The sequence below is a fragment of the Dinoponera quadriceps genome, unplaced genomic scaffold (assembly GCF_001313825.1).
Source record: "Dinoponera quadriceps isolate SergipeBrazil2010 unplaced genomic scaffold, ASM131382v1 scaffold2791, whole genome shotgun sequence".
Lineage (NCBI taxonomy): Eukaryota > Metazoa > Arthropoda > Insecta > Hymenoptera > Formicidae > Dinoponera > Dinoponera quadriceps.
The window spans coordinates 250385-266346 of record NW_014557037.1 but is presented as its reverse complement, the minus strand read 5'-3'; the positions used below and the strand labels follow the sequence as shown (position 1 = coordinate 266346).

The 15962-nt window shown below is 37.4% G+C and overlaps 1 pseudogene; it reads right to left on the bottom strand.

The window, feature by feature from the left end:
• On the bottom strand, positions 1-630 carry LOC106748578 (annotated as a pseudogene).
• Positions 631-15962: the final 15332 nt, after the last annotated feature.

Genomic DNA, 15962 nt, shown 5'->3' with positions numbered 1-15962 from the left:
GGGTGGCATGACGTGTCCCTCATTGCTCACCACCCCCAAAACCATGACAGTTGCCGGAAACTTTGTGTGCATAACACGAGGAACATCTGAAGGATCTGCACAGAGCCATCTATCATTTCGTCGGTTTATTTTTTGATACTGATCAAAATTTTTTTTGTCAGAAAAAAACCAGAGCATATCCGAGATTTCAGGATGTTTTAACTTGTTTAGGAGTCGTTGTGCCCGAATGAATCGCTGTTCTCGAGTTTGTGCAGACATGAACTGACCTCTACGCATCGCGTAAGACTTGTACCGGATGTCTTCGTGGATAATGCGACGAATTGTGCACTCAGAAACTTAGACATCTTTCGATATTGCCCTTATGGACTTTGAAGGGTCTTCATCAATAATGCCCTGAAATTTCTGCACAAACTGTAATGTTCTAACTTTATCAGAATGTGCTTCATGTTTTTTACGCTTGGCAACACTTTCCATATTGCCATCAGATGCTTCTAATTCTCGACGAACTTTGTTAACAAAAGATCGGGTGACTTTCAAAAATCGGGAGATTTCAAGATAGCTGTGATTCGCGTGTATAGCGACGATAACAGCGTGTCTTTTCATTTCCTGAGTTAGCTTATTGTCTTCCATTTCTAATTTGAGCTAAAAAAAAAATAAAATCAATTGCTATAAAGTGCCAAGCACATATGTGTTCTCAAATACCTGACGCAACCTGTATATATCCAGTTTCTTGGCATTTTGCGTCTGGTGTATGGCAGCAAATTCTTCTTCAAGATGTTCTTCTTCTATATCGCAGCATTCATAGTTCCATCAATATTGGACTAATGAACTAACGCCGTAAACAGAAAAACATTCCACACCAACACGTTGTCTTCTCTATGTTTCACATTTGGAATTTGATATCTTGTTTCTAGTACCAATTAGACATCGCACATGATGTCTTCCATTACTTCTAAATAGATTAAATTTTGATGCATCGGAAAATGTTACCTTTTTCCAATCTTCCACTGTCCAGTTTACGTGATCTTTGGCAAACTGTAAACGGGCCTTTTGATTCTTCTTGCGATTTAGAGACTTTTTGATGCCGACGCTCGAACAATCCAACATCATGTAAACGTTTTGTAACGGTACAGCGGCTAAAATTGGCGAGGTTTTCATCGCGGAGTTCGCGAGCAATATCACTTGCTGTTTTCCGTGGATTAGCAATTGACTTCATTTTAATCACGCGATCTATTTTTCGCGGTCTTCCACTTCGCAGGCGATCCTTTAGACCATATTCAGCGCGATATTTAGCTAATATATTGTTAACAGTCGACTTACAAATTCCTAATAGCTCTGTACTATCACGAAATACTTTACCACTTTGTGACAAGCTAATAATTCTTCCATGGATTTGTTGCTGCGTCTTTCGTACCATGTTAATACTCTATGTCTATTGATCGACTACTCTTTGGGAAATAAAGTGATAAGCAGAAGCGTGACATAACTAATAAACACAGTGGCCAGGAACTTTTGAACAGTAACTTATTGAAAGTGTGTTTGTGAACACAGTTTTAATAGATAACTTTGAAAGATACGAGTTCTATTTTCTGTATATTATCACAGATTTATATCTATTTATAGTTACAAGTCACTTGTTCTTTCTATTCATAATATATTGCCAAAAATGAATTTAGTCAAGAACTTTTGCACACCACTGTATATATATTTTGAAAGGTTATATCTCAACGCCTTTTCCTGCTATTTATATGTGGATTTGTAAATTTTTAATGTGTTTACGTTAAAAGTGAAAATATGGTGCATTTGATGCTGTTTTATTTCCGGAAAGGAAAAAATGTCGTACAAACAGCAAAAAAGATACGTGCCATTTATGGAGATAGTACCGTAGCTGAGAATATTGTTCGTAAGTGGTTCGCTTTGTTGAAAAGTGACAATTTTGATTTGGAAGACCGAAAACGTTCCGGCAAATCTGCAGTCATTGATGATGAACAAATCGTAATGTTAATTGAAAATAATCCACGTTAAACGACACGGGACATCGCAGAAATATTCCATATATTAAGAATATCCATAAATAATATCGTTTTTTGATACTGAAGAATGACACCCTCTCGATTAATCAGCCTTGGACGTTTTTGAAGTAAAGTAATGTTTAGTCTATCAAACTTTGTACAATAATATTCAGCAGTTATGGTTTCATTGGTATTCAAAATCTCAGAGTGGATATTTATTCAATCTGAAAAAAACGACATTACTTATGTGTACCTTTAATATTTCATATAACATTTCATAGTGGATATTTATTAAATCTGAAGAAAACGACATTATTTATGTGTACCCTTAATATTTCATATAACATTTCATTTCATTGAGCATTGTAATTTAGAGACATTCATGCTACAATATTTGCGTGTCTCACAATTTAACGGAAAAAAATTTAATGGACCGCATTTTTATCAACGATTCTTTACTCAAACTCAATGAAAACGACACATTTTTTAAAAGAATAATTATAGGTGATAAAAAATAGATCGTTTACAACAATGTGAAGCAGAAAAGGTCCTGGGGAAAACAAAATGGACCACTATTAACCACTCTAAAAGCATGCATTCGAAAGTTTGTAAAAATTTACATCCGAGTATTATTAGCATATCGAGTATTATTAGCACAACCAGACATTAAATTAGACAAGTATTATTCCAAATTGGACCAACTGAAAGCAGCGATCGATGAAAAGCGTCTGGCCAATCGAAATATATCGTCTTCCATCAGGACAATACTAGACCTCACATGCACACCCGACAGAAATTGGTGCAGCTTGGCTGGGATGTTCTACTTTATACGCCGTATTCACTTGACCTTGTACCTTCGGATTACCACTTATTCCAGTTCCTACAAAATTCTCTTAGTGGAAAAAACTTCAATTCTCTGGAATTCTGTAAAAACCACCTAGATTAGTTCATTGCCCAGAAAAATGCCAAGTTCTAGAAGGATGGAATCATAAAACTGCCTCAAAGATGGCGAAAAGTAATGTAACAAAATGTCACATATGTGGTTGAATAACTTTATGTATAAATATCTAAACATTATCTTCGAATTTCACTTAAAAAACGCTACGAACTTTTGTTCCAAATACGACCATCCAATAAATAATACGTTCCACTCAATAAAACGAAGCATTTTTATATTTCTTTAGGAATATAAAACATCCGGTTTTTTATACTCTTAATTGTGTTCGGCAATCACGAAACGTTATCATTGATGTTATCATCGATCGCAATAATAGCGAAAGTAATCGTGGATGATTCGTGGCACCTAGACGAGGAGCGTGTGTCCATTTGTCGCGCATTAATGATGTTTATGCTGGGGGACAGCGTGTGCATCGTTAATCACGACGAATTCGCCATGATTAATTATGCTTTCCACCTGATTAGTTTCTCCCACCCGTCGATTCTTCCCTCTTTCTCTTCTCTGCCATTCCATTTCAATTGACTCGCTATGACATTTAAAACTTATTTATTCGTGAAAATGAAGCGCGAGAATAAGTATTGCAAAAATTAAAAATTGCCGTTTTCTTCTGCATACCAAAATTGTCAAGTTAAAACACACGATGTAAATTGATTAGAAAAGACATAATTTTGATGATAGAAAGCTAAGAGATAAATAGATAAGAGAAAAAAAGTAAAATAAACTAATCATTTGTTTCGCGAAGTTTTCAATCTTTAACAGCGTAATTGCACATTGCGATTCTAATAACACAGCTATTAGAATAGCATGCACTTACGTTATCTAGATTGAAATTTGTTTCTAGTAAAACACATTAAAGTCATCTATTGGGAAAATACATTTCCTTCCAACCTAATATTTAATTAGATATAAATTTATTTTTACAAAGTCCCTTCACATCACACAAATGATATAATAAAATAAAGTAATAGTATTTGACTTTTTGCTTAACTTGGGTCGACGCTTTCAAGAAATGTTATTTTCCTTTATCTTGTAAAGGATCATAAAACTCCATGATGGCGTAACTAATCGTTCAGTACATGCTATTAATCAATTTATATATGGTGATATAATATTAGTGATGATCTGCATCAATATAGTATAAAGCATTTTTTTTGCTAACGATAAAGAAGAAAAGAAAAAAAGAACAAATTCCATTCGGAGGTACCGAGGTCACCGAAAGTAGCTCGCGACGGTTCGTAGTTTTCTAGGAAAAACGTCGCAACGAAGTAGATCTCGAAAAAGAGAGAAAGAGGGAAAGAAGGAGCATCATCGCCCCTTCGACTGGATGTCATTTGGTACCTGGGTCACGTACCTCTTCGTATTGACAAGCCGACCAGCCAACCAGGAGGCCTCCACCCTGCTTCTCTCGTCTGCGCGCTTTTCGCTCGAGCATCCTGGAACAACCGCGATTTCCTCAATAGAAACCGTTCATGCCAGCCAAACACACGCAAAGAGATATAACGCTATAAGATAAAGAGAACAGAGAAAGAGAGAGACAAGATGATATCATTGAGTCGATTTTAATGAAATTACATTTTTCAAACCTTCCCATCTATATTCGATTTACCCTGGTCAAATACTTGCAATATTTGTTAAGCTCGAGAACCTAACTTCAAAATGATACATATTATATATGTGTATAATTATATGCAGTATACATTAATTAAAGTTTATTTTGTTTTGAGGAATGGGGAGGATGGAGGGGGGAAACGTGACAGTACACTGGGAAAAAAGCTGTTGGATCTACATAATCGGCAATCGTTCAAAAAATGTCATGTCCATTGAACAAATTACGCACTGACGCAACAATATGTTGCGTTAATATAGTTACTGACTAAATCGTTGAGTCAATTGATAACTCGTTACAGGAATTATATAATTCATTCAGTCACGTAAACGTCACGTAAGCGCACGTAAACGTTGCGCTAAAAAAATTATATTCATTTAAGCAAAATTTCATTACTTCAACTATTTTTTCTTTTCTCAATGTACGCATTGTAGATTGTAGTGTGTGCATTGTAGATGATATCACACATACTCTCTTTTTCGTTTTTATTTAGACTCATATCTTACGCACAGTATACTATTTCTTATAAATATTTTTATTTCTAAATGCAAAATTCATTACGGCACTAATTAATTTGACTTGATAAATATTACAAAATAAAACTGATGGAACAAGCTAGGACGAACAACTATAATATCGTGTTATTCTTGTTGCAGGATATCAGGTATCTCGCAGTGATGGTACAACTATGAGCCTGCAGACCCAGGCTCCAGGCCAGCGCCCTACGAGGTACTCCCCTCAGGAGACCGTTAAAGTGAGTCTTTATCAATATGCTTTATTAAAGACGTTCTGATATGTAAATATATAATGATAAAAGGCAAATAAACTTGACTTATCACGTATTTCACACAGGCGCATGTACATGTACATAGTGTAGAGTTAAAGGTGTCTCTATTATGACTATGTATGATATCAGTCTATTCATCAAGAGACGGGTCACATTCGTATTTAATAAAAAATATATATTGACGGTTAAAAATCAAGATGTCGTTGAAGTGACTTTAACGACTACATCTAGAAAAAAACCAACTTCATTAAATGATGTTATTTTTGTTACCAAACAGCTGATAGAAAATAAAAAATTTCGTTTAATTTTAGAAATAATAGTCTGCAACACTGTTAACTTTGCACCCTCTATGAATAAACGTATTTGCGCACACATAAACGCTATGAAATATATTCTAATAGTAGCTGTCATACCTGTGCAGGCGTAGGTGACGTCTCTCATATGCCTATGGTACGCACGCTGTTTGTATACAGGCATATGGGATCCATAGTTTAACGCCGGTTCCAAAAGGCATATTATTTTAGAGAGGTATTCTTGGCAAAGATACTCTCGGTGATTTGCCATTGCCTCCCGAGAGGAGACACGAGCGTAAATATTTTTGGTTTCTACCGGGATCGAAACTGGGACCGTTAGAATGGTAGACCAGTACGCTGTTTGCCATGCCACGCTCGCGCTCATGAAATATATTAGGTATATGCAAAAGTTTTAGTTTTTTTTTATTTTATTTGTATCATATGATATAGTGACTACAAATCAATCTTCGAAATATTTCCCTTCATTTTCTATAATAACCTTCTGCCATTTTTCGGATTTCTAACGGATTCCTTCGCAAGAAAAAGATATCAGTTTTGAAGCAATGAATTTATCGAGCCATTTTCATATTTCTGTCATATCTTGAAAGTACTGTCCTGCTAAGGAATACTGCATCGACCGGGATAGGTGGTAATCCTAAGGCACTAAATCAGAAGAGTACATCGCGTACGGAAGAAATTCCCAACCCAAATTAATGATGGTTTGTTGAGTGGTTTGAACAACGTGCGGGTTAACGTTGTTGTACAGCAAAATGACTTTTGACTCCCTTGTCCAGTAAATGGTCTTTTTTTATTATATTGTGGGACATAATATTTTCCCCAAGAACAGAGCAAATGGATTCATATGCTTTAGCAGCATTTTTTCCTTGCTGGAATTCATATCGAATGCAGTGTCGAATATCAAGTTTTTCGTCGCTCAATGTATCAACCATAGAGATATAAGAATAGAGGGAACAAGCCTGTAAGTGGAAGTCATAGAGGCAAAGAGAGAGATGGATGCCGAGTGTCCTATCTGTCTCTTTCTAGTCACGCGCTGGGATTGGCTGCCGCGCCAACGACGATATAGCTATACATTTTTCTCCATCCAATTCAAAGAAACTGTCATTGCTAAAATGATCACTGCAAATATATAATGTTTTCACTTCAAAATCCAAAGTAGTTGAAGTATATTCAACCATTTACGCCTTATATCTACATCCTTCGGTAGCCTACAACATTTACATATTTTTTTAAATGTAGGAAAAAATAACATATAATTATTTGAGGTTACGTATTTGTACTTTCTTACGAGTGAAAACTGCGGTTACATCCAGGATAAGACTCCGCCTTGCATTTCAAACAATGCCTCATTTTTAAACAAATCGCGTCCAATTATTATTTTGTTAACGTTCGAATATTTAACGAATTTTAATTCTACACACATGTGCACGCATATTTACAAAACGAAATTTTAGTCTGCTTTCTCCCCTCCTGACGTCGCGTGGTCGCTTGGTGGCTCATTGTAACAACCAATCACAGCGCTCGACTAGAAAGAGACAGATAGGACACTCGGCATCCATCTCTCTCATGACCTCTATCACTTCCACTTACAGGTAGCATATATCCCTTGTTCCCTCTATTCTTATATCTCTATGGTATCAACTGTTATTTTTAAGGTTATGTACACCATTGAATCATAATAGAGCGCGAGCGTGGTATGGTAGATAGCGCACTAGTCTACTATGCTAGAAGTTCCCGGGTTCGCTCCCCGGCATAAACCAGAAAATTTTCACACGCTCGTAGCTCCTCTTCGGTGGCCCGACAAACCACCAAAGAGTAATATCTTGCCAAGAAAAACTTCTCTCCAACTTTGCCGTTCGGAACCGGCGTTAAATTGTAGGTCCCATATGCATATATACGATCTGTGTGCGCACCATGCTAGCTTCTGTAGGGCTAATAACCCACGTGGAGCGAAAAGTATTCAGAGACAAAATGAAATACCCCGACGCTTAGCGGCACGAAGAAGAGAAGAAGAAAAAGAATCATAATAAATGGCATTTTAGAAAATTCAATATTAACAATCTTACAAAAACACAAAACGGCGAGAAAATATTTCACTTAAAAATAATTACATTAGAGAGCCGTAAAAAAGACTAAAACTTTTACATACCTCTAATATAAACCTATGTGATGCTATATATTACGAAATATCTTTTTGAAATTATGTTAAAATATTCAGAAAGCTTTCCACTTGGTCAGATTTTAAAGAAGCTAAAACCTATCCAAGGATAGTTTATCAAACTCATCTCTTTTATACAAAATGTCGCCAAGATGACAAAAGTCAAGCAACGTTTATTGTTTCTTTTTCGTAGATGATAATTAACAAGAAAATTCGCTTTCACAGTGATAACGTAGTCGCGTGAACTGCGTTTCTTACTTATGTCGACATTAACCCCTCGCAGCTGACCGTGTAACAGCAGCTCGTACTACTCGGCACTTGGCGTTATGCCGAATGAATAGCAAAGAGAAAGCAAACGAAATAGAAAATATCTGTCAGATGTATGACGAAAATATACCAATCTGGAATTTGAAAAATAATCAAGGAAATGTGTTCAGTGAGAATTTATTAACTAAATTGGAAAGTTCCATCTGTTTTTTTGCAAAACGTATGATTTTATTTAAGAAACAAAATGGAAAAGTACATTAATCAAAATATTGTCCATCGTTAGCGATGACTTTTTCCCATCTTTCGGGCAGCAAGCGAATCCCGCGGCGAAATAATGACCAATCTTTGGAGGCTATCTAGTCAGAGACCCATTTTTCGACATCTTCATAAGAATTGAAGCGTTCCTCAGCAAGTGCGTGTGCCATCGACTGAAACAAGTGGTAGTCGGAAAGGGCACAGTCTGCTGAATAAGCCGCATGGGGTAGCACTTTTCAGTAAAGTGCTTTTAACGTTTCCTTGATAAATTTTGTGACGTGGGCCGGCGTTGTCATGAAGCAAAATCACTTTATGCTGTCTCGTTTCATAGTCATCGTTTTTCATGCAATGCTCGACTCAAATGGACAATTTGTTCTCAGTAGAGATACCCTGTGACTGTTTGACCAGATTTCAACAACTCATGATACACTACACTACACTTTTCTGATCCTACCAAATACAGAGCATTGCCTTCTTTCCGTGGATATTCCGCTTTGGCGTCAATGTTGAGGATTGGCCGGGGTCGCAAATGGTTTTTCGACGTTTGGGGTTGTCAAAATATATCCATTTTTCATCCCCAGTGATGATATGATGCAAAAACCTCTTTCTTTGTTGCCTAGCAAACAGAATTTCGCAGATGGTTTTTCACCTTTCAATGTCTCTTGGCTTTAGTTCATATGGGGCCCATTTTCCTTCCTTGTAGACTTTTCCCAAAACTTTCAAACGAAAGTTGGAAGTGACAGATTGAGCACAATTTAATGTTTCTGCAAGTTGTTTTTGCGTTTGACATGGGTCTTCATCCACCAGTGCCTGCAATTCTTCATCTTCGAATGCTTTTGACCGTTCAGAACGCTCTTTGTTTTCCATATCAAAATCACCACTTTTAAAGCGTCGAAACTATCTGCATGTTTTATCGGAAGGAGCACTATCACCGTAAACTTCTACAAGCATTCGATGAGCTTCAGCTGCAATTTTTTTTCCATTTGAAGCAAAAAATTAACACTTCGCGCAAATAACGCTTATTTGGCTCAAATTTCGACATTTTCGATGCAATAAAAAATAATGTTATTGATACGAACGTATACATTTATATGAATTTTATTGACAGATGGTAAAACTAAAAAATTAAGCTTAGTTTAGACATTAGAGTTACCGACAGTTCTAGCTATAGTTACTTGCCGCTAGATGGACGGAACTTTCCGATTTATCTAAAAGAATCATACAGGTCAGATACATAAAAATGTACAAAGAGAGATCGTATACTTTTTCACGTGCACGCTACATGCTCATCTTAATTAATATCTCGCTCTGCGCAGCGATCACCTTGTCGCACCCTCATCGCGGTCGGCTCGCCAATCATTTTCCGCGCGGATGCTCGCCATTGCTTTCTTTTCAGCCTCTCTGTCACTGGCGTCGCCTTCTTAAAAGACCTCGCGAAATAGACAATGAGAGGAGAAAGGGTATAAATGACAAAAGCTCACACTCTCCGAGGACTCTTGATGAAATTTGATCTTGCGAAATCATGTTTTTCTACTCCATATTTCTCATTTCTTTTTTCATGAGAGCAATTTCCCTTTCGCGAAATATATCATGATTCATTGGACACATCTTGTATTTAACAGATTGTTTATTTAAAAGATAATATTTATAATTTTTAAAGTTCAAAGTGCAGATAGGAGAGTAATCTTTAAAAAAAGTCATTTAATTAACGAATAATTAAGTAATTGCCGCATTATATTACAGCATCGTGCGGTTGCCATTATCGGTTATTATTTAAACGAAACCGCACTCTCCGACTCCTTTTATTCAAATTTATTAAAAACGAGAATTTAGCAAAAAGTCGAAAATTTAACAACATCTCGTGTGGGAAATTCATGAGAAATTCACAGAGGTGTGCGGTAAGATTCCGCAGGCACAAGCCAATTTAGCGCGTGTTAACCTTCCGTCCCCTCTCCCCCCCCCCTTCCATCTCCTTCTTCGTCTTTCTCTGTCCCTCCTCTCGTCATAAAGCCCAATTTACATCTAAGTCCGGCCGCGAAGATCATAACGTGTCAACATATAAGAACAAAATGTCTTTAGACGTCGATAGAACCGAATCGCTCGGAAATGCGTCGATTAATCGCGAATGTAATTAAAAAAAATATCTACTTGTCAAGTTCATTGACTTGAATACCGAAATAAGTCATTTGTTAATTAATCTGTGCATTAGTCTAATTAAAGAAGAAGGAAGAAATTAAAGAAACACGATTGATAATAGCGCTGTTAATTATTTTCTTTCTCGCAATAACGCAAAATACACCAATAGGTCGACTTCGTCGAATTTCAAAATTGCATTTGACCATCCGTTTTGTCGTGTTACGGTCTCACCTAAAGAAAAGCCAGATGCGCGAATATTTGTTATAAGAAGTACGTGTTGCCCCCACAACTCGCACGATTTTTTCGGCATGATAATAGAAAATTCACAGTGTGTGAAACGGTCCTAAGTCCGCATATCGTCACGGCGCGCATCAGACTAGGTATTGTATCTTTAATTATCCGCGCGCAGCTGAGGGACGAAAGAGAACCTGAGGGATGGTGCGAGCTATCCGGAGGGTTGCAAAATGGTATCATCTCGTCCTCATAGCTGGGGCGTGGCTCCTTTTGGTCAGGAATCCTTTCTTTCCTTCGCGCTTCTTACTGTAAGTCTGCTTGGGAAAGTGTATGTCTCCAAAAATGAACGCGATAATGTATAACAAGTATAAGTATGCAACAAAAATAAGAGATGGATGTATCATTTGCGCGACGATTTTATCCATGAGATTTCAAAATTATATCTCGATATGTCTTCAAATTTTCTCTCTAAATATTTTCTAATCCTTTGGAATTTGAGTCTAAATGTCTCTCTGCAACACACTCCGTATACATGTACATTTTCGCACGCAAGAATGAGTGGTAAAAGCGGAGGTTCCAGTTTCGGAACAGGAAGCTACCCTTCGGAATCTAGCGGGTGTCAACGCGGAACTTATTGCACAAGACGGGAGAGAGGGTGGAAAGTCGAGCCGAGGGTCGGTACTCACGCGCGAGAATACCCCTCGGGCATATTTGCGCGGTCAGACATCGATTAGCCATTCGAGGATCGACTCGTTTCCCTCCACCTCTCAATATATATCTTAATATATATCTTAATATATATCGCAGCTTACTTTCTTTCGCAATATATCGCGCTCAGCCGAAGAATGATTATCGGTAATATCGCGCGAGTAACGAATTACAAGATATCTTTCTAAGACTTTGGCCTCTTTTTTTCCGCAAAGCGTTGATTGTAGCTCTCTTCAAAAGTCTCTGTCTCTGTCTTCTCATTTGTCTTATCGCCCTTATCGAGTAACGTTATTATTCGATATCGACAAAATAGCTATACCACTAAGTTTTCGAAAAGAAGGGGAGAGAGAGAGAGAGAGAGAGAGAGAGAGGAAAAGAGAGGCAATTGAATAACATGTTTAAATAAACTGTCGAAAATGAGAACTCGCGATTCACTAGTAAATCGTTTATCAGGGAGGTTTGTATATTTGCAAAATAAAAAATTGTCTGAAATACACAAGTATTTTTCTCATATGACAAAGTATATGTATATGTATAGACGCGCTCTTCTCATGGCGTTTACGAGCTTGGAAGTTTGCGAGCACCTTGTGGTTGATTCGCCAAGTTTTAACTGCCGAAACTTATGCTTTCCCCATCAAGACGCCGCGCGTCGGCCGACGTCGGTTACCGCCCGTCCCTCAGAATTATTAATTAGATGCGAGAGAGGAACTAATTTACAAGCGCCGTTTCCAAAGAGAGGGTGCGAATCTGTATGATGTATCTTCGTGAGGTTCCTCGATTTTAACAGCGTTAGCTGTAATGTCAAACGACAGGAAGAGAATATTTATACAATTACGTATAAAACAAATCGTAATCGTGCCTGTTTTTAGAATATTCAAAACTTGGGTTACGAATCATATCGTACTGAAACATAGGGAGTTGCGACGTAAAATCACTTTTTGTAAAGGTGAAACTTTCCGCAGTTCGAATTTTTCGTGCCCGTAGTTACATGACGTGTTAAACTCTTAATCGAAAATTAATATAACTAGAACTCGGCTGACTCTAACATGACGTGTCACTATTAAGAACCTGACTACTAAGTATTATTAAGCACTCACTTGCAGTCTGTTTTTCTTTCTTAATATTATTTTTCTCTTCTCCTCTCTTTCTTCTCCCTCTCCCTTCTCTCTATTGAGATCTTACAACGTCGTGTAATTGCCGTCCAAAACAAAAATTTACACACACACCTAATATGAGATGATAATTTTTGCATTTAATATGATCGCGAATTTGACAAAGAATCTTATTACTAAGAGAAAACGTGATAATTTTGCTATGTAATTACCTACCAAATTTTATTGAATTCGATTGTTCTGAAACATTTCGTACGGGTGCGATGAAGAAAAGTGTACAAGTATAAAAAATACAGATTTCGCGTTTGCAATTTTGCTTCTAATTTGTTTCTCATCGAATTATTCGCTTCAAAAATCTTACGGTTACTCGAAAGTGATTAGTTTGAAGAACATGACGTGTGTATGACACTCGAGATGGCAATTTCCCATCGAACGACTCAATTTCCTCGCTGCGTCTTTAACCCTCCGAAAGGTAACGAGCTAACGAGCATAAGGGACGCTTATGACACGAAAGCCTCTTTCTAATTGAAATGTCGAAGATCGGATACTTTTATAGCCGTTATTACTCCCATTTTATTTATATTCCATGTTATAACATACGGAGGGTTGGAAAAGAATTCGCACGTTTGTTTCACTGCTGGTTACGTTGGTGTCAGTGCGAATTTCTCGACATCATAAATATATTTTTAGCTAATTAAACATAGAATATAAAATCATTGGAAAATTTAAATATCTCCCTTCAGGCAAAAAGTATTTATAAACAATTCGAAATTTAATTAGGTAAAATGTTACTTATTTCCCAGCATATAAGAATATCTTTTTTTTCTTTAATTTAGACAAATTATCACGAAGGACGATATATTTTTTTATATATACTTTTCAATATTATAAAATATTTCAATAATATTATAATATTCAATATTATAAAAGAGTAAAAATTCCACACCTGATTAAAATATCACATCATTTGTATAATTTACACAAATATCTTCTCTTTTCTTGTAAAAGTTACTATTTATTTTGGAAATTTGGCATTCGAAGTAGTAAAATTATCGATTTAAATGTACGCGTCCATAGTAATAAAATTTAAATCGTGATCGACGGATCGTCCCGCATTCTTGTTCAAAGAAAACGACAATGTGTGTAACCCCGAAAGTTTTCGTCCTTTAACCTTGCCGTCCCCTGAGAATTGAGAATCGATACCGCCGCCTGGTCGGTGGTGGAAGAGTTTCTGCAACTTTGCTCCGGGGGCGAGTACGCAAGGAAGTTCTCCAGAGCCTCCGAGCCTCCAGAATTCGGAGGTTTCACGATATTTATGTGACAGCAGCTGTAGGCGCACCAGCCCCTGGTTTCGGGCTATTTCGAGGCACTGCCTGTTTCAAGTTCTAAGCTTCTTTAGGAACAGGACAAGGAGAGGAAGTCGTTGAAGAAACAAAACAATATTCGAAGAAATATTACTGAAGTGGCGCGAAAAATTGCATCGGATCTAAAGTCCGTTTTAAAGGGGGCGATACCGATGGAGAGAGATTTACGTTGCGTTGGTGTCTCTCGATTACCTATACAAACAGTCAGAATTGACAATCCCCGACCGAATGACATTTGTTCCATTATATTTTAACTAAAATACGATTTTATATTGTTTGTTTTTTTTTAACTATCTTGTATATATATTACTCCAGTTTATTTGTTAACAAAAATACACTCTATTCTGTGTAATTACATTTGAACGCGGATAACTTAAGGTACATATGTAAAATGGGACGGATGAAAAGTTTGTCAATAATCTAAGCACGGATCCGCCGCCCGCAGGGTGGAATTACCATTTCGAGAGGTCACATGAGCGGCGAAGGTTACGCGGTTGAACGAAGGGTACGAGTTGATAATGATCTTACAGTTTGATACACAGTGCGCCCGGATAAGATTCGCTCATCTCATTAACACAAGCTCGATTAACAAACTTTCAGTCGGCCATCCAGTTGTGATAAAATTCGTTTTACTTTTATATCTAATTAATAGAGAGTACTTTGATCTCGTTATTTTCTCATTCTCTCCATCGTGGATTAATAATACATTTGCCCATGGATGGAAAGATGAGCTGTGTAAAAAACAACGCGCATGCACGTACAGAAAAAAAGACACATACATACCAGGTGTATGCATAAGTTTTTTCCGGTTTAACTAAGAGATGGCACCGGCGAAAAGTAAGCAGCGTATTAATTTGGCACATACGTCATTTTGTTCGTCTGACATTTAAAACTACAAACACACACAAGTTGAGTCCGCCAAAAACTAGAGTCTTTGTTTTATCGTTCAGTGATCATGTCGAGTTTTGTGCCTGAAAATGAACATTTGCGGCACGCATTGCTTTTCTTATTTAATCAAAAGAAAAAGGCTGTTGAAAGTCATCGTTTGCCAGTAGAAACATATGGTGAACACGCTCTATCGATTAGAACATGTGATACATGGTTTCGACAATTTAAAAATGGTGATTTCAATGTGAAAGACGGTGAGCGCTCTGGTAGACCACAGAAATGCGAAGACGAGCAATTGCAGGAGATATTGGATGATGACCCAACTCAAACTCAACGGCAATTAGCAGAAGCATTACATGTATCACAGGAAACAACCAGCAGACGTTTACGAGCAATGAGAAAGATAAATAAACTCGGTAAATCGGTCCCACACAATTTGAATGAACGTCAAATAGAAAATCGCAAAGTCACTTGTGAAATGCTGCTTCAACGCCACGAAAGGAAATCATTTTTGTATCGAATTGTGACGGGTGACGAAAAATGGATATATTTTGAAAATTCGAAGCGGAAAAAATCGTGGCTTTCACCTGGCGAAGCCGGTCCATCAACACCAAGGCCAAATCGCTTCGGCAAGAAGACCATGCTCTGTGTCTGGTGGGACCAGAGCGGTATTGTGTATTATGAACTCTTGAAGCCCGGCGAAACCGTTAATATACAACGCTATCGCCAACAAATGATTAATTTAAACCACGCATTAATCGAAAGACGACCGGAATGGGCCAAAAGACATGGCAAAGTGATTTTGTTACACGAAAATGCGCCGTCTCACACAGCACAACCAGTGAAAGACACCTTGAAATCGCTTGGATGGAACATCCTTCGGCACCCGCCGTACTCCCCAGACCTGGCGCCATCTGACTATCACCTCTTCGCATCAATGGAGCACGCGCTTGCAGAGCAGCACTTCAGCAATTTCGAGGAAGTTGGAAAATGGCTCGACGAATGGTTTGCCGCAAAAGACAAGCAGTTTTTCTTGCATAGTATTCATAAATTACCTGAAAGATGGGCGAAATGTGTAGAAGCCGATGGCCAATATTTTGAATAAAAAAAAATTAATTTCCTTGAAAATTACATGGTTTTTTTTTACCAAAAAACCGGAAAAAACT